Source organism: Octodon degus, unplaced genomic scaffold, assembly GCF_000260255.1.
Source record: "Octodon degus isolate 3935 unplaced genomic scaffold, OctDeg1.0 scaffold00309, whole genome shotgun sequence".
Classification (NCBI taxonomy): Eukaryota; Metazoa; Chordata; class Mammalia; order Rodentia; family Octodontidae; genus Octodon; species Octodon degus.
This window is the reverse complement of record NW_004524885.1, coordinates 1,114,476-1,134,203: the sequence shown is the minus strand read 5'-3', so window position 1 is coordinate 1,134,203 and position 19,728 is coordinate 1,114,476. Positions and strand designations below refer to the sequence as shown.

General features: G+C 34.6%; 1 pseudogene; it reads right to left on the bottom strand.

Moving 5' to 3' along the window:
• Positions 1-2,721: 2,721 nt before the first annotated feature.
• Positions 2,722-19,728, bottom strand: part of LOC101581416 — a 51,436-nt pseudogene continuing 34,429 nt past the window's right edge.

Below are 19,728 nucleotides of genomic sequence, written 5' to 3'. Positions count from 1 at the left end.
GAGATAGCTCAGCAGACTAAGCTCCTGCTTAAGCAAGTGCTGGGGCAAGGTCTCTATCCCTGGTCCTACATGGCACACAGACCCTGCCCCTGGGAGAGCTGAGCCCACCACCAAGAACAAGCAAGGTGGCACACACCTCTAATCTCAGTGCTAGGGAGGCTGAAAACAGGAGGATCACCATGAGTCTGAGCTGCCTAATGAGATTCTATACCAGATACATAAATGAAAAAAATAAAAAAATGTGAATATGTATTACCCTATTATAATTTTGAAATCATGATGTATATACACATGAAATTAATTTATTACTCAATTTGGATTTAAGAAGTTATTTACCAGGGAAAGAATGCTATAATAAATGTTTTTGTTATAAATTTGTTCCTTGTGATTATTTTTCTTTATTATATGTACTAATTTACTATAAATTGGAAATTATTTGATTGCTTAAATATTGTACTCATTGGTTTTCCTTGGTCATTTGTGAACTTCTTGAACATAAAACTGTAATTAAAGCCATTATTTGGACTATATAAGAATGAGAATCTGAATTTAAGATTTTCCTTATGTTTAATTTAGACAGATATTAATGTAAATTCCATTTGTTTCTAAATATATCAACATACTACACAAATCATGTTCATAATTATGTATAAATTTGCTTCACTTGCAATAATTACCATATCATTTCAATTATTCATAATACCTTTAATTTATATTAATTCATGTAATTAAGATTGAATTGGGAATTTACATAAAATTGCTTCATGCAGTTCATTTTATTGTTAAAGTATGTGATTAACTGTATCACTCATAGCTTTTCTTAAGAACATGATATATTTTTTTAATTTTTTATTTATTTATGTGTGTGTGTGTGTGTGTGTGTGTGTGTCCAGCTCAGCCCACCAGGGGGCGGGATGGCTGGCATGTGGTGCTGGGGGATTGAACCGCGGTCCCTGTGCTTTGCTAAGCTTGATCTAAGTAGGTTCTTTAGACCACTGAGCCATCTCACCAGCCCCCAAGAACATGATTTTTATTCTTAGTGCTAAACTTAAGATTGTCAGATAATTTTCAATGATTCTATGTCAATTCTTGCTTGAAAAGTAGAATTCTCTTATAGTCCAAATGTACAAAAATCTATACAAATTTATCATATACATAATTATAGCACAGAAACATTAAATATTGAAAAGTTACTGAAGTTTATTCAATACTTTTTACCCTAATTTAAGTGTCTAATTTTGTTTGTAGAAATCAATGTGCTTGAAAATTATTGAGGTTGTCAGCTCACATGCACCAAAATACACCCTATCCTAGCACATACAGTATGCTTCAGTAAACACAAAAGCATTGAAACTATCCCTTGCATAATTTTTACCATAGTGCAATGAGTCTGGAAATTATTGACAAAAGAAACAGCATGAACTCCACAAACACAAGAAAATTAAATGATAGCCTCCTGAATAAGCAATGGATTGCAGATGAAATTAAAGAAATTCAACAATATTTACAGTCAAACAAAAATGCAGATACAACCTACTTGAGCCTGTGGAATTCAATGACACTTATCTTAAGAGGAAAATTGTAGCAGTAAATTCACATCAAGAAGCAAAATTAATGGAGAAGTAAAATTCTTCCATGACAAAGAACAAATAAAGAAATTCACGAACACCAAACAAATGCTACAAAGAATACTGGAAAATATTCTGGAAAGATATCAAAATGACCACAGTCCCATGAAAAGTCATAGCCAGAAACCACAAAACAAGAAAAACAATTAAACACGGGAAAAGTAGGAAACCAAGAGTACAACAAAATTACAAAGAGAGCCATTATATATCAATTGTAATGACCTATGTAAATGGCCTCAATTCACCAATGAAAAGAGAGAGAGACTGGCAGAGTGAATCAAGAAACAAAATTATGCTTAAATATCCAGCGGAAAAATATAAATACGAGGTATAAAAAATAAAGCCATAATAATATTCTGAGCTATAAAAGACTCAAGTCAAGAACTTCTGACATTGCCAGTTCTGTGGATAACTCACTACTGTTATGGACTACTGGACTATACTGGATTATTTTGCTGAATTCATGCACCTGCAAAATTTGAATGATGATGGAATAACCATCTCTGACAAAACTAAATAAAAAGGGGGATATAAATGAAAGACCATTTTGTAGTGACAAAAGGACCATTTTTGTTTCTCTTGGTTCAGTGAGAAGGAGGATTTGTGCTAATGGTGTCTGGATGGAATGTCACATCTGCATCTTGTAGTATGGGTGGCTACTTCAAGGAAAACAATATGTAGTGTATTGATGTTCCTGTCCTACTGATCTGTTTTGAGGCTGTCTCATTGCTATATCCTTCTCAATAAAATTAATAAAAAAGAAACAAGATTCATCAATATTTTGTATGAAGGAAACACATTTAACTCAAAAGGAAATTCATAGGCTAAGAGTCAAAGATGGAAAACCATAGTAACATGTACCAGGAACACAGGAAAAAGCAGAGGTAGCTATACTTTTCACAGACAATGTGAACTTCAAGAATGATGAAGTGAGATCAATAAGGTCACTGCATACTTATTAGGAAAATACTTCAAGAGGAAGATATGACAATCATAAAATTGTTTGCACCAAATATGAGAGCACCCTACTATAAAAAATTAAAGGATGTGAAAAATCAAAGAACTAACAACCAAAACTTAATGGGGGATCTTACTATCCCATCATGTCAAAGAGGTAGTTCAACTGAACAAAAAAATGAGAAAAGAGGTCATAGAAATGAACCAAACCTTTGAACAAAGTGATATAGTAGAAATTTACAGAGTTCACCCTAAGAACATCTGAATACATATTCTTTTCAGCAGCACATGAATGTTCTCTATAATAGACCACATACTTGTCCATAGAGCATACTTAAATAAAAGCAAGACAACTTAAATTATCCCATGAACATTGACCAAAGTGCATTGAAACTAGAAACTATAAAAGAAACTACAAAAACCACATAAACACATAGAAATTAACACTCTGATCAGCAACCAATAGGTCACAGATGGAACTAAAAAAAAGTAAAAATATCTACAATCCAATGAAAATTCAATCACAGCTTATGAGAATTTGTTAGACACAATAAAAGCAGTTCCCCAAGCCAAGTTTATAGCACTGAACTCACACATTAGGAAAACAGAATGAGAAGAAATAAATACCCTAAAGTTTTACCTCAAGATTTTAGAAAAAGAAGAGCAAGTCAAGTCCCAAAGACCAATGAATGGATGATATTATAAACATCAGGGTAGAAATTAAAACAACTGAGATGAATAAAACAGTATAGGGGAATGATGCATCAAAAAATTGGTTCAATAGGTTTGATGATAATAATACATAATATAACAACTGTTGTTAATTTGTTATTCTTGTTTTGAAGGTCCGTATCATATTGTTACTCTGTTTCTGTATTTGTTTTTGCTTTTTTAATTATTATTTTTTTAATGTGTTTGGCACAGGGTCTCACTATGCAGCTCAGACACATGGTGATTCTGCTGTTTTCAGCCTCACAAGCACTGGGATTACAGGTGTGGGCCACCATGCCTGGACTCAATGGCTGGCTCAGTATGCCTATGGATGGGGCTGGCTCAACATGTGGTGCTGGGGATCAAACCCTGGTCCCTACCCTCGCATAAGCAACTGATTAGTCTTATAAGATAACTCACCAGCCCTTGCCTTTGTTTTGGTTCTATTATTTAAAATAAAATAGACCAATTTTTTTGTTTAAAAAAAACTTTTATTTTACATTTTCCATTTCCTTAAAGATGAAAACTCTGTCAAACAATTTTTATCGACTCTTGGAAATGTACAATGATTAGGAAAGTAGATTACATTTTCTCATCTTCCCACTCAAACCATTTGACCACTTAGTGCATATAACTTGAAGATTTTGAAACTTATAAACTAGCCTCTATTTTTGTACAAGGTATTAATTTATTAAAAATTCGTGTCAAAACAATGATTTTAATTATTATACCCATCTCACAACACTCACATGGGAACAAAACAAAATACAAATGGAGAAAAAGTCAAATGAAAAAGGATAAAAGTTGTTCTGAGCCATGTGATTTACTATTTGATTCTCTTTCTTGTTCTTTGTTTTTCTTTCTTTCTTTCTTTCTTTCTTTTTTTTTTTGTATTTTAGGAAAGGGTCTACAGGGTGTTCAGGGTCTCACTACTAGATCAGATTCATAGCGACCCACGGGTTTACAGCCTTCCAAGACCTGGGATTACAGATTTGCACCATCACACACTGTTTCCATTGCCATGTCAGCACACCCCAGGGGCAGGGCCAGAATGGCTCGACCGGGAATCAAACCCCTGGCCCCTGTACCTACGTGCAGGAGCTTTAATCCACTGAGCTCTGTTTCTGGGTTGTGAATTTTTCTGTGGGACCTCCTCTACCTGGGAATAGGGGCACTGCATCTCCTCCACACTAAATTCTGTGCAATCCTGTTTGTCTTTCTCTTTTTTGCTCCTGCTTTTGCTATCAAACTTCCGTTCTTGATAACAATGAAGTTCAGCTTGCTGTCATCCTTACCTCCTATAGATTTCAGTCCTTGCAAAGGAATATCAGAACTTTTGATGAAGAGGCTTTTCAGTGTAGTTCAGTAATTTCATTTTTTTTATATTTATTAATTTTATGGAGAAAAAATAGCAATAAGACTGTTTCAAAATCGATTAGCAGGACAGTTCCAATAATTAATACATTGCATATTATTGACTTCATAATGGCTATTCATAGTACAAGATGCAGATATTATATCCTGTCCAAACACTTTTAGTACAAAACTTTCTTCCCATTGAATTTAGAGAAAGCAGCTGTATATCTAACCTATTTTGTATAAACAGAAACAAAATAGTCATTCATTTATATCTTTTTTATTGTTTAATTTTGTCAAAGATGGGTATTCTATTGCCATTTAAATACGATAGGTGCGTGATTTTAGCAACATGATCCAATATGCACTAGCAGTCCATAATAACAGTCTGCTATCAGCAGAACTGGCAATGTCAGAAATTGTTGACTTGAGCCTTTGGGAGCTCAGCATATTAATATGGCTTTACATTTTTTACCTCATTTTATACTTTTCTGCTGGATGGTTAAGACCAAGGTAAAGCAAGACCTATATAACAAGAACTGTAACTTTTGCATCTAACAAGGTCAGTCAAATCCCCTCAGGATTTATCCTGATACACTGTACCACAATTTGTAGATCCTTTTTCAGTGTCAGTCATGTGGATGAGTCACAGCCATTGCTGTCCAATGTGCACTCTGTGAAAGCCTGAGAGAACTTTTCTCCCATGTGACTCTCCTTAGGCACACTCTACATTGTCGATCACTTTCTCTGCTGTCCCATAATCTCCTTGATCAGAAAATTTGGGACATTACAGAGTTATAGGATGCTACACTACAGGATCTCTTATGTACTCAGTTCTCCCAGAGCTTGAAAGACTAGGGCCAAAATGTTGGCAGTCCTTGCAGCACTTAATTTTCTATAATTTTTTTCTGCAAACTTAAGTTGTTATCCCCCAGAAGATAAGCTTAATGATATTATTACCTTATAACATACTCAGTTGAGCTTAACATCACAATCTGCCTGAATATCAAATATCTTAGACATAGCATCAAACAGGTATTTTCCATCAAGTATTGATATGTAAACTTTGAATCCCTACAGAACATGAATAAAAAATAAAAAAATAAAAATAAACACGTATTTTCACAAAGAAATTTTGAAATAAAACCATATACAGCATTGTAGCAGCAGAATCTTATGGCACTTTTTTCCTTGTATCTTGTTTTCATTTATTATGCATTTTTAAAACAATCATTTACTTGAGAAACAGTATAGTAGCAATTGATATGACATGATAAGCAGTATGTTTTCTAAAGACCACAATGACAGGCATTCCAAGAATGACCCTAGTATTACACATTGCTATAATCAGTGCAGTTGCTTAGTTCACAGGTATCAGTGTATATAGTTAGTCAGGGTAAGAATTGTACCAATTAACTGCTAGTTTCAAAAACCTGCTGAACATTCTCAGGATCATTGCCTTACCCATCTTGTGCATAAAAATGTATGGCTTTGCCCCTGTCATGTTTCATAGCTTTTCTTCTTGCCCTCTCTTCATTACTTAAACCTCAAGTTCTTGTTTTCCTTTTAATTGTGTTGTACCTATTTTTATTTCTTTTTTTGAGTTCTTACACTTGGGAGACTGTATGATATTTCCAAATGTGGGTCTGGTTTATTTCACTTATGAGTATATCTTCAAGTGGCATCCACTTAAATAGAAAGGTTTCAAGTTTATCATTCTTCATAGCAGAATCATATTAAATTGTATAAAGATTCCACATCTTTTTCGCTCATTCCTCAGGTTACAGACATTTTGGTTCTTTCCAAGTTTTGGGTAACACAAATTGTGCTGCTATAAACATAAGTGCACATGTATCGCTATGATATGATGTTTCCAGTTCCTCTGGGAAAATTTCCAATAGGTGGATAGTTGATTTGAATTGGATATCCAGTCCTAGGTTTTTTAAGGATTCTCCACACGGATTTCCATAATGGTTGCACCAGTCTACATTCCCACCAGCAGTGGAGAACGGTTCCTTTTCCTTCACAGTCTCTCCAGCATTTGTTGTTGGTTGATTTGTTTATGATAGCCATTCTTTCTGGGGTGAGATGATATGTCAGTGTTGTTTTAATTTGCATTTCACGGATGGTTAGTGATGTGGAGCATTTTTTCATTTATTTATTCACATGTATAATTCCATCCGCTGAGAAGTGTGTGTTCATCTAAAATGCCCATTTCTGAATTGGGTCTTTAAATTTAGGAGGCCTATTTTTTATTTATAAGTTCTAGAGAGCAGACATTTTTATGAGTGCTTATTAGTTAAGTTTTTTTTTTTTTCTCCCAAATCTGTGGGTGGTCTTTTTACTTTCTTGGAAATTTCTTTTGACGTGCAAAAACTTCTCAGTAGGAAGACGTCCCTGTTGTTAATTCTTTCAAGTATTACATGTGTGATTTGGCTTTTTTTCATGAACTGTGAGCCTACCTCTATGTCTTTAACAGTTTCTCCTATTTTCTTTTCCAGAATATTTAGTGTTTCTGTTTCAATGTTTTGATCTTTAATCAATGTTGGTAGTCCAACAATTTCAGTACTTCCAAATGTATTTAGTAATTTCACCTGCCTGATTTTCTCAATAAAACATGTTTCCATTGAACTTTCAATATTTTCTCTGTACATAATTTTGCTATCTCCAACATAGTCTGACTCCTTCTAATTGTCCTCTTAAGGAAGATGGTCATGCAGTAACCAAGATTTTCCAAATCACCACTTCTTGATGATGCCACCCCGTTGTTCACCAATACTAGAGAATTCAATAGTGCCATCATGACAGCTCTTAGGATCTTTATATTCTCTAGGAATTCCATCTGGTCAGTATCGATATGCAAAACCATAATCTACCAAATACACATGGTCAGTGTTCTTGTAGCTTTGAAGAAGATTCGATACCTTGATGTCTCCGTGCACATACTTATGCTCATGGACATACTCCAGGATATCCAGAACTCTTTATTTTTTTCAGTATCTGGGATTGAACTCAGGGCCTTGCACTTATTCTACTGAGCTATCTCCCCAGCCATCAGAATTAAGCTTAGTTGCAAGGCTGCTTTCTTAGGAAATCTTTTGGCATTTCCTTCATGTATTTTCTGAAAGTCAACCACAAAGTGATCCATTGTCATAAACCTATAACTTTTCCCATTCTTGTCATGCAACCAACATCCTCAATACTTAGGAACACCATGATACTTCAGTTTATGGTTACAAATCCATTTCTTTTTTTGGCTGAAACAAGGATTGAACTCAGGCCCTTGTGCTTGTCAGGGAAGCGCTTATTCCACTGAGCCATTTCCCCTGCCCTACAAATCTATTTTTGAACACTTTTGCAACACAGGGTGCATCACTTCCAATCGATTTTGAAGAATTTGTATCAACCTAAGCCTCAGCTCCATTGCCCAGTACAAAATTCCCACCTTTCTCGCCCATTCACAACAATAAAACAAATTTAATACAAAAATTTGTTCAACAAAAGTTGAAATAAATATTATAAATGCATAGCCAACCTCATCAGAAAAGAAAAAATATCCCCTCAAATTCAAGCCATATGGAATGAAAATTATGAAACTACTACAGATACTGGGGACATTCAGAAGGTCATCAATACCTACTTTGAAAATCCTTACTCTCATAGGATGTAAAATATAGAGGAAATGGACAGACACATAATTTCCAATATTGAGTTAAGAAAATATAAGACTTACAAATGATCCTGTATTAGTCGATGAAGTTTAAATTGTAATAAGAAAATTAGCAACAAATAAATGTACAGGTCCTGATGGATTCACAGCTGAATGGTAAAAGAAATTTGGAAAAGATTTAGTCCCAGTAGTCCACATGCTCTTCATTGATATTGAAAAGAACCAATTCTCCCTAACTCATTTCTGGAAGCAAGTGCCATAGTCCTAACCAAAGCAGAGAAACACCTAACCAAAAAGATAATTATAGATCATGCACACAGATGTGAAAATACTCAATATTAGCAAATAGAATGCAGCAAATCATCAGGAGGATTATGCACAATGACCTGGTGGTTTTCATTCCAGGGATACAGGAATGGTTCAACATACCCAAATCCATAAATGTAACACACCATATCAACAGAGCCAAAAGCATAAACCGTATGGTTGTTGCAGAAGATGCAAAAAAAAAAAAAAGCTTTTGACAAAGTCCAACTGTCATTAATGATAAAAATAACCCTGCAGAAAATTAGAATAGATGGCCTACAGTTCAATCTGATAAAATCCATCTAAGACAAAACAATAGCCAGCATCATTATAAATGGAGAAAAACTGAAAGCTTTTACTCTAAAATTAGGTACAAGACAAGGACGTTTACTATCACTGATCATATTTAATATCATTCTGGAAACATTAACCAGAACTTTTAAACACGTGATAGAAATAAGAAATGGATAATAAAAATTTTAATTATAGTTATTCACAATTACATGATAGTCTACATGAAAGACTCAATAAACACTTAGAATTAGTAAGCAAATACATCAGCATAACAGAACACAAAGACAACACTAAAAATTAGGTAGCATTCTTCTATACAAACAAAAAACTCACTGAGAAATTAAGGAAACAACACCATTCATAAAGCAGCAACAAAAACAAAACACTTGGAAATTAGTCTAACAAAGAAAGTAAAAGATTTATACAATGAAATTTATGTTACTGTCCTAAAAGAGACAAAAGAGGATTTTAGAATATGGAAATATATTCATTACTCATGGATAGAAAACACCAACATTATGAAATAGCCACACTCCCTAAATTGTTAAACTGATTTAATCCAATCCCTATCAAAATATCAACAGCACACCCCACAGATCTACAGAAAATCTTCTTAAAAGACAGTTAGAACCATAGAACACCTAAAGTAGCAAAGGAAATCCTGGCAAAAAATAGGAAAGCAGGAGGCATTACAATCCCTGATTTAAAATTGTACTGCAAAGATACTGTGATAAAATTAACTTGGTACTTACATAAAAGAGATGTCAGAATAGAAGGAACAGGTTAAGAGATGCAGACCAACTACAAATATATTCAACCAACTTCTCTTTGACAAAGGGGTTAAACATATTCACTGGAAGAAAGGTAGCCTCTTTAACATGTGGTACTGGGAAAATGGGCTCTCCACATGCTAAAAACTAGAACTAGATCCTGGTCCATCATGATGAACTAAACTAAAGTCGAAATGTATTAAAGATGTAAACATTAAAAGAACAACAGTAAGTCAAGTAGAAGAGAAAGTAGATAGACATCTTCAAAGCACGGAAGTAAGCAGAGTTAATGAACAAAACCCAACTTCCATGGGAAACACATCAAAGAATCAACAACTTTGATTTGATCTTATTGAAAAGTTTCTGCACATCAAACAAATTACCAACAGAGTGAAAAGAAAAGACACAAATTGAGAAAAAGGGGGATAGGGAGATAGCTCAGTAGAATAAGCGCTTGCCTGGCAAGCGTAAGGGCCTGAGTTCAAACCCCGGTTCTGAAAAAAAAAATTGAGAAAGAATCTTAACAAACACCCACTCGGAAAAAGGACTTCTATATAATAAATGTCAGCTACCCCTAAGAATTCAAAGAACCAATTGAAATATTGGCATCTAAGATGAATACACACTACTCAACTGAAGAAGTACAAATGACAACTACATAAAAGCATATTTAGTAGCACTTGTGATATGAGAAATGCATATTTAAACAGTACTGAGATTTATTCTCACCCAGGAAAGAAATAAACTAATAACAAATTTTTGAGAGGCTGTGGGGATAATATAACCATTCTTCACTGTTGGTGGGAATGTAGGTTGTTAAAACATCTATGGAAATCAGTTTGTAGTCTTCTCAAAAGCTAAGATTAGGAGTCCCCTTCAACCCAGCTATTCTCCTCCTACATATATTTCCAAAATAACTAAAAACTTCATTCCACAGTGATTTTTATGTGCATCCATGTTTATAGTGGTGCAATTTGTCATAGCTATACTTTGTAATCAACCCAAATGCTCATCAATTGAGAAATGTGTAAACATGTGCTACTGTTACAAATGGAGTATGATTCAGGTATAAAAAGCATAAATTTGAGGCTTTTATTCTTAAATATTTGCAAATAAGAAACTGCAAGCTTAAGTAAAATAAATCACCTGCATGTACAAACATTGTATTGTCTCTGTAATGTAAGAATATGAGATATTAAATAAATATATTAAATTTTGAAATTAATAATAATTGAGGGCCTGGGAAACAGCTAAGTGGAATAAGCACTTGGCTGGAAAGCGCAAAGGCCTGAGTTCAACTCCCATTTCTGAAAAAAAAAAGTAAAGAAAAAAGAAAAAAAAATTAATAATAGTTGTAAAATGTCAGACCCCTCTTTCCACAACCCAATCCACAAATGGACATTTGAGATGAATGCATATTTGTCAGATGAATAAATATAAATGATAAGTAAACATGCAAAAACTTTCAATATCATTGAACATTTGACAAATGAGTGAGATTCCATCCTACTCTGGAAAGAAAAAATGGTTGTCGCTTTCTGCCCCATTCTAGGGACCCTTTCCGCCCCACTCTCTCACTCTCTTGGGAAACCTCCACCCCTCCCATCCAGCCCAAGATCAAGTCCAGCAGGTGTGGGAACGAGCTCCTTTGCTCCTTTGCACTGGTTGGACCTCCACGGATCAAGCCTAGCCCAGTCCAGTGAACAAGACCTTCCACCACATTTTTGGGACCCTTCCCTCTCTGTGCAAGGGACCCTTTCTGCCCCACTCTCTTGCTCTCTCTGGAAAACTCCACCCCTCCAATCCAGGCCAACCTCAGCCCAGTCAGTGTGTGAGAGAGCTTGTGCACTCTCCTGTGCCCCCTGGGCCAGGGGCACATAAGAGGGGCACCACAGGTACACTGTTGTGCCAGTGGGGCAAAACAGATACACTTTCAAGGGCTGCAGCATGAAGGAGCTGAACAAAACAGATAGACCCAACCCGGGATAACTGGAAAACTCAAACTTAAAAGATCGACTCTCAAATCTCATTAGGTGCTAAGGTAATAAATGCACCAAAGCTCTACAACAAAGGCTAAAAGACACTGCTATACAAAATGAGAACAATAAGGAACAAAATACAATCTCAGACCTCAAGCCCACCCATAACAAGTGCAGAGGACACTAGCACAGACAAATTGGGAATCACACCGCTGAAATAAAAAAATTAAAAGAGTCAGAAATAAAGAAACAGCTGCAGAAATGTATACAGGAATTCAGATCAGAAATTAAAAAGGAAATCTCTGAATTAATAGCATCTGAAGTAAAGAATGAAATGCACAAACATATGGAGGAAGCCCAAGGCCCAACCAGAACAAGTGCAGAGGACACTAGCTCACCTGAAATGTATGAATGAATAGCATCAGAAGTAAATAAACAACAGAAAGCTATAGAGGAACTCAAAGCATAACTAAATTCTGAAATAAAAACAAATCTCTGAATTCATAGCTTATGAAGTAAAGAATCAAATACAGAAACATACGGAGGAAACCAAATCTGAAAAAAAAACCCTCAGCAGTAAAAGAATTAATAACTGTTTCTAAAGAAGATATTGAAAAAAGATAGAGGAAATTAGAAAAGTAACAGAGTACTTGAATGAACAATACAGGAAAGAAATAGATACCATGAAGCAGCGTCAAAGAGATATGGAGGAAATTAAAATCTCAATCACAAGCTTGCAAAAGCAGGTTGAGTGAAAGTGAAGACAGAATTTCAGATCTTGAAGATGCTGGTGCAGCTAGTGAAAAGGTAAGAAAACATCTCTTAAAAACAGCTAGGATGCAGGAAAAAATAATTCATCACCTGCAACACAATGCAAAGATGAACAATGTGAGACTAATAGGCATCAGGGAGAAAGAAGGAGTGAAATACAAATAATATAAAAAGTATATGGACAGAAGTAATAGGAGAAAACCTCCCAAATATGAGGAAACAATCTGACATTCAGGTAACCAAACACACAGAATGCCAAATAACTTCAATCCAATTAAAAACACAGCGAGACATCTAATAGTCAAGATCCTAGAAATCCAGCACAATAATAATATACTGCAAGCTGCTAGAGAAAAGAAGGAGATCACATTTAAAAGAAAATACATCAGAATTATGGCCAACTTCTCTTCACAAAACATGAAGGCAAGAAGAGCATGAAGCCGAGTACCTCAAGTCATCTATGAAAACAAATTACAGCCCAGACTACTATACCTTTCCAAAACTCGCTTTCAGGTTTGATAGAGAAGTGAAATACTTCCATGACAAAGAACAACTAAACAATTTCATGATGACAAAGCCAATAATCCACAGACTACAGAAAGATGTTCTAGAGAGTGAACAAAATTATCAGAATTCAATGAACGAGAACAGAAGGAACCAAATATATAGGGCAAACAATGAAAAACAGGACAAAAGGAGTAAACAGCAGCAGGTAAATAACATGTCAGTCATAAATCAACACATCTCAGTTATAATCATTAGTATAAATGGACCCAACTTACCAGTTAAGAGACATAGGCTGGCACAGTGGATTAGGAAACAAAAGCCAACAATATGCTGTGTACAAGAAACACATTTAACCCATAAAGACATTCATAGGCTGAAATTCAAAGGATGTAAAACAATGCTACATGCCCCATCACCTCAAAGAAAAGCAGGGGTAGCAATGCTGTTCTCAGAAAGTCTCAACTTCAAACTAAAAATAATCAAATGAAATAAAGAAGGCCACTATGTACTGGTTAGGGGAAAAAATTCAGGAGGAAGAAGTAACACTCATAAGTATGTAAGCACCAAACACTGGAGCTCCCAATTATATAAGACAAATATTGATGGCCAAGAAAAATCTAACATCCAAGACCATAATCTTAACAGGAGACCTTTACACCCCATATACCAAAAAGATAGGTGTACTAGAAAAATAAATTAGCAAAGAAGTAACATAACTAAAGCAGAGCTTGGAACACATGCACTTGGTGGACATATAAATAGTGTTCCACCCAACCACAACTGAATACACCTTTTTTCAGGTGTGCATGGGTCATTTTCTGAAATAGACCACATACTGGTCCACACATAATTCTTAAGTATATGCAAGAAAACAGAAATTATCCCATGGATATTATTTGAACACTGTGCAATAAATTGGAAATAAATGACAAAAGACACCAGAAAAAAACCCTAAATACATGGAAACTAAACAACGTCCTACTCAGCAATCAATAGTCACAGATGAAATTGAACAAGAAATTCAACAATATCTACAATTCAATGAAACTTCAAGCACAACTTATCGGAATTTATGTGATGCGATAAAAGCAGTTCTCAGAGGGAAATTCATAGCTGTGAACTCACACATTTGGAAAACAGAACAGAGGCAAATAAACACCCTAATTCTGCACCTCCAGCAACTACAAAGGAAGAGTAAACCGAACCCAGAGGCCACAGATGGGAAGAAATCATAAGGATTAGAGCAGAAATTAATTCAATTGAGATGAAGAAAACAGTTCAAATTATTAGCAAATCAAAAAGCTGGCTCTTTGAAAGATGACATACAACAAAAAGCCCCTAGCTGACCTCATCAAAAAAAGGAAAGAAAAATTCAAATACAAGCAATAATGAATCAAAGAGGTGTAGTCACCACAGACCCAGTGGAAATTCATTAGATTATAAATAGCTATTTCAAGAAATTTTACTCTCACAAAACAGAAGACACAGACAAAATGGACAGATTCCTAAATAGGTTCAAATTATGGAAACTGAATCAACAAGATATTACAACTCCTAATAACACAATAACAACCAATAAAATAGGAAATGTTATAAAAAGCCTGCTGAGATGGAAAAGCACAGGTCCTGATGGATTCACAGCTGAAATCTTCAATAAATTTACAGAAGACATAATCCCTATACTCTCAAACTCTTCAACGAAATTGCAAAGGAAACAGTTCTCTCAAAATTATTCCTGGAGGCAAGTATTATACTGATACCAAAAGCAGGGAAAGACACAACTAAAAAAGAGGAGTATTGGCAAATCTTCCTTATCAACATAGATGCAAAAATCATCAATAAAATACTAGCAAATAGAATACAGCAAATCATCAAGAAGATCATACACCATGACCAGGATACGTTCATCCCTGTGATGCAAGAATATTTTAATATTCGAAAATCTAAAAATATAATACATTATATCAATAGAATGAATCTAAAAACCACATGATCGTCTCCATTGATGCAGGAAAGACTTTGACAAAGCCCATCACTCATTCATGATAAAAGTCCTACACAAAATTGGAATAGAAGGCCTCTACTTCAATTTGGTAAATGCCATTTTTGCCAACACAAAAACTAATAAAATTACAAATGGGGAAAAACTGAAATCTTTTACTTTCAGATCTGATACAAGACAAAGATGTTCTCTATCACCGTTCCTATTCAATATAGTTCTGGAATCATTAGCTAGAGCCATTAGAATAGAGTGATAAACAAAGGGATAAAAATAGGTAAAGAAAATTTTAAATTATCATTATTTGCAGATGACCTGATACTGTACTTGGAAAAACAGAATAACTAAACCAAGAAGCCATTAGTATTAATGCATAAATTCTGTAGCACAGTAGGATACAAATTCAATATGCAAAAGTCAATAGCATTCCTCTACAAAGATAACAAACACACTGAGATGGAAATTATACAAACAATAGATTTTACAATAGCACCAAGGAAAATAAAATACCTTGTAATTAATCTAGCTAAAGAAGTCTAACATATTTTCATGAAAAATAAATGTACTCTGAAAGAAGAAATCGTAGAAGATTTCAGTAAATGGAAAGATATTACCTACTCCTGGATAGGAAGAGCCAACATTGTGAAGATGGCCATACTCCCAAAATTGCTGTACAGATTTAATGCAATCCCTATCAATCTGCCAACAACATACCTCCCAGACCTGGAGAAATCATCCCTGAAATTTATTTGGAAAAAGAAAAGACCTAGAATAGTAAAGGCAATCCTGGGCAAGAAAGTCAAGGCAGGAGGCAATATAATTCCTGAGTTGAAATTATTCTACAAAGCTATTGTGATAAAATCAGCATGATACTGGCAACCAAATAGACTTGAGGATCAATGGAATAGATTAGAAGACCCTGAAGCCTCTACGAACACTCAGGCACCGTGTCTTTCACAAAGTGTAGACACATACTCATAGCCTCTTTAACAAATGGTGCTGGAAAAACTGGCTCTCCAGATGCTGAAAACTAAAACATGACCCTGGTCTATTGGCATGAAATAAGCTAAAGTCAAAATGGATTAAAGATCTAAAGACTAAAGCAGAAACACTCAGTGGTCTGGAAGAGAATGTAGGAGAACTCTTGAAGACATAGGGGTAGGCAAAGAATTCATGAACAAAAATGAAATCACATTGGAAATACTTGAAAGAATTAACAACAAGAACCACCTCTTATTGAGAAGTCTTTCCATGTCAAAAGAAATTACCAACAAAGTGAGAAGACAACCCACAAATTTCAAAAGCATCTTAACTAATAAGCACTCAGACAAAGTCTGTTCTCTAGAATTTATAAAGAGTTAAAAAACATTAGGGCCCCTAAATTTAAAGAACCTACTCGGGAATGGGCAACTGAAATGAACATATACTTCTCAGAATACAAAATTAAAGAGACAAATAAATATATGAAAAAATGTGCCACATCACTAGCCATCCATGAAATGCAAATTAAAACAACACTGAGATACCATCTCACCACAAAAAGAATTGTTATTATAAAGAAATCAAACAACAAAAAAGAGAGGCTGCTGGAGAGGCTGTGGGGAAAAGGAACACTTCTACACTGCTGGTGGGAATGTAGACTGGTGCAACCGTTATGGAAATCACTGTGGAGACTCCTTAAAGAACTAGGACTAGAAATCCCATTCAAACCAGCTATTCCCTACTGGGGATTTTCCCAGAAGAACTGAAAACATCATATCATAGTGATATGTGTGCCTATGTTCATAGCCCCACGATTTGTGATAGCCAAATCTTGGAAACAACCAAGATGCCCCTCACCTGAAGAATGGATGAAAAAGATGTGGTATTTAAATACAATGGAGTATTATTCAGCTATAAACAGTGATAATCTCAAATCCTTCATTTTTAAGTGGTTGTCACTTGAAGATATACTAGTAAGTGAAATAAGCCAGACACACATGTGTAAATATCAATAGTATCCCTTGTATATGAACTCAAAGGAGGAAATAGAAATAGAAAGGTATAATTAAAGGAAAAGCAAGAACTTGATGAAATGATAATGAAGAGTGAGCAAGGAGAAGGTCTAGGAAACATGCCAGAGGCAAAGCCATACCATTATATGTACAAGATGCATAAGACAATGATCCTGAGAATCTCCAGAATATTTATGAATCTAGCTTTTAATTGGAAAGATTCTCACCCTGACTAACTATATATGCTGACATCTGTGAATTAAGCAACTGCAGTAAAGATGGCAATTTGTAATAATATGTTTATGGTTGGAGTGCCTGTCATTCTGATCTTCTGAATACATGCTGCTTGTCATGACACTCCGTTTGCTGCCATACTGTCTCTTGGGTAGATGTTTGTTTAAAAATAAAGGGTATGGTCAATGAAAGCTGGAGTCAAGAAAAGGAGTGTTGCAGGGTTGTCATACAATGCTGTATATGGTTAGATGTCTGGACTTATGGATAAACATATATAATTGTTTATTCCTACTTTTTAAATATATTTTAATATTTAATTTTTTCGTCATATTCTTTATGGACTTAAAGTCTAACATATCATTACTTGCTGAAAAATACTTGCTGCATGTATTGCCTAAGATTTTTGATATTCAGACAAATAGTGAGGTTAAACTCAACAGTCTAGTTTGTATGGTAATAACAATAAGTTTCTCTTCTGGAGGGTTAACAACCTAAGTTTTCAGACCAAAAATTAGAGAAAAAGGAGTGCTGCAAAGAAAGCCAACATTTTGGCCCTAGCCTTCCGAGGTCAGTTAAGACTCAGGACATATGAGAACCTTTACTGTAGCATCATGTAACTCATTTTTTCCCACATTTTCTGAACAAGTAGATTACATGGCCAAAAAGGAAAGTGATTGATGATGTAGAATGTGCCTAAGGAGAGTTACATGTCAAGGAACATTTTCTCAAGCTTTCACAGAGAGCAAATTGGTCAAGCAATGGCCTTGACTCATCTACATGGCTGACACTGACAAAGGATCTACAAACTGAGATACAGGGTTTCAAGATAAATCCTGAGGGGATTTAACTGAACTTCTGAGATACAAAAGCTACAATTCTTGTTACATAGGTCTTGATTTATCTTGGTCTTAAACACCCAGCAGAATAGTATAAAAATGAAGTATAAGAAGTAAAGCCATGGTATTATATTGAGCTGTAAGGGACTCAGGTCAGCAACTTTTGACTTTGCCAGTAATGCAGAAGATCAATACTATTATAGACTACTGGTTTACTTTGAAAATTTTTCCTGATTTTACACACCTATAATATTTAAATGATGTAACTAAACAAAAAAGGGGATACAGTTAAATGACCGTTTTGTATCTGTGTATTCAAAATGGTTAGGATAGACATATAGCTACATTTTATTAATTCAAGGAATAGAGGTATTTGTACCAATAGTGTTTGTAAATAGGATATCATGTCTGCATCTTGTACAACAAATAACCACTAGGAAGACATTATGCAATGTGTTAATTACTGAAACTGTCCTACTAATTGGATTTGAAACTGTCTCATTGCTATTTGTTTCTCAATATAATTACAGAAAAAAAAGACTAACCATGTCAAAAATAAATGGCTCTTATAAAGAATGGAACAAGTAACAAATACTGGAGGGGCTATGGCGATAAAAGTACTCTATTCCACTGTGACGAGGAGTGCAGGTTTTTGCAACAACTCTGGATATCAGGTGAGTAAATTTCTTAGGAAAGTATGATTTTAAGTCCCATTTGACCCAAATATTCCCCCTCTGGGTATCTTCCCAGAGAAATTAAAAACATGACATCATAATAATGTATTTGCACATATGTTTATAGGAGCATAATTTGTAATAGTTAAATCTTGAAAGCAATCCAAATGCCCATCTAAGCCAAACAGATAAAAAACAAACAAACAAGATGTGATCATTTTATAGAATGGAATATTACTCATCCACAAAGGAGGTTAAGCTTGAGACTCTAATCACAAAATAAATTAAACTTGAGGTCATAAACTTAGGTGAAATAAATCAGACTCATATGTTTAAACATTGTGATGTTCCCTTGGTGTAATAAATTGAAAAAGAAAATAAGGAAGAAAAAGTAAAATAGACATTGTCTAATGGAAATGAATTGGTCAAAAGGAAAAGGAAATAGGTCATGGAAAAGTGTAAAGATAGGAAGGGAAAAAGAAAACAACTACTAGTTCATTATAGTAGTAATGTCACTTAAAAAGAAGAGAACTACTAATGTTGATTGGAAAAAGTTTTATAACCCTGTGTTTTACTCTATAACTATTTATATATAATAATATGTAATATAGTAACTATTGTTCTCCATTAATTTGTGTGAAAATTTCCTTTATTTTTTCAATAAAATAAATAAGTTGCATATTAGTAAATGAATATTAGCTTAGTTTTCTGTTGTCACAATGGAAGACCATGGACTGAGAAATTTACAAAAGACATTCATTTATATAGTAATTCAAGAGAGAATTATTCCAAGAACAATGTTCTGATACTTAGACTGTAGTGACAGCATTCTTTCTGCTTTATGATATAGAGGACACACAGGAAATATACTATCTCAGTACTGTATTTTTTACAACGTTACTATATAATTGCTTTTCTGAGGGCTTCATATCTTGATGGTCTTATCTAATCTTACTATACTCCAAAGACTACATAAATTTGGAGATTCAATTTGCAAAGAAATACACATTAGGGGGAAGCATTCAAGCCATAGCAGATGAAT